The sequence below is a fragment of the Austrofundulus limnaeus genome, unplaced genomic scaffold (genome assembly GCF_001266775.1).
Source record: "Austrofundulus limnaeus strain Quisiro unplaced genomic scaffold, Austrofundulus_limnaeus-1.0 Scaffold3442, whole genome shotgun sequence".
NCBI classification, from domain to species: domain Eukaryota; kingdom Metazoa; phylum Chordata; class Actinopteri; order Cyprinodontiformes; family Rivulidae; genus Austrofundulus; species Austrofundulus limnaeus.
The window spans coordinates 1,461-1,959 of NW_013955844.1; the positions used below are offsets into that span (position 1 = coordinate 1,461).

The 499-nt window shown below is 45.1% G+C and overlaps 1 long non-coding RNA gene across 3 annotated transcripts in view; it reads left to right on the forward strand.

The window, feature by feature from the left end:
* Positions 1 to 6: 6 nt before the first annotated feature.
* The window catches only part of LOC106511877 (uncharacterized), a 4,503-nt gene continuing 4,010 nt past the window's right edge, over positions 7 to 499 (forward strand). For all 3 annotated transcript variants that reach the window (XR_001309562.1, XR_001309563.1, XR_001309564.1), the window contains exon 1: positions 7 to 490. This is a non-coding gene — a long non-coding RNA (uncharacterized LOC106511877). The remainder of the gene's footprint in view (positions 491 to 499) is intronic.

Sequence of the window (499 nt, forward strand, 5' to 3'; positions counted from 1 at the left end):
GATTACACCCCTACCCTCACCATGAAGGTCAGATTATACCCTTACCCTCACCATGAAGGTCAGATTATACCCTTACCCTCACCATGAAGTTCAGATTATACCCTTACCCTTACTATGAAGGTCAGATTACACCCTTACCCTCACCATGAAGGTCAGATTATACCCTTACCCTCACCATGAAGTTCAGATTATACCCTTACCCTTACTATGAAGGTCAGATTACACCCTTACCCTCACCATGAAGGTCAGATTATACCCTTACCCTCACCATGAAGTTCAGATTACACCCCTACTCTCACTATGAAGGTCAGATTATACACTACCCTCACCATGAAGGTCAGATTACACCCCTACCCTCACTATGAAGGTCAGATTATACACTACCCTCACCATGAAGGTCAGATTACACCCCTACCCTCACTATGAAGGTCAGATTACACCCCTACCCTCACCATGAAGGTCAGATTACACCCCTACCCTCACTATGAAGGTCAGATTA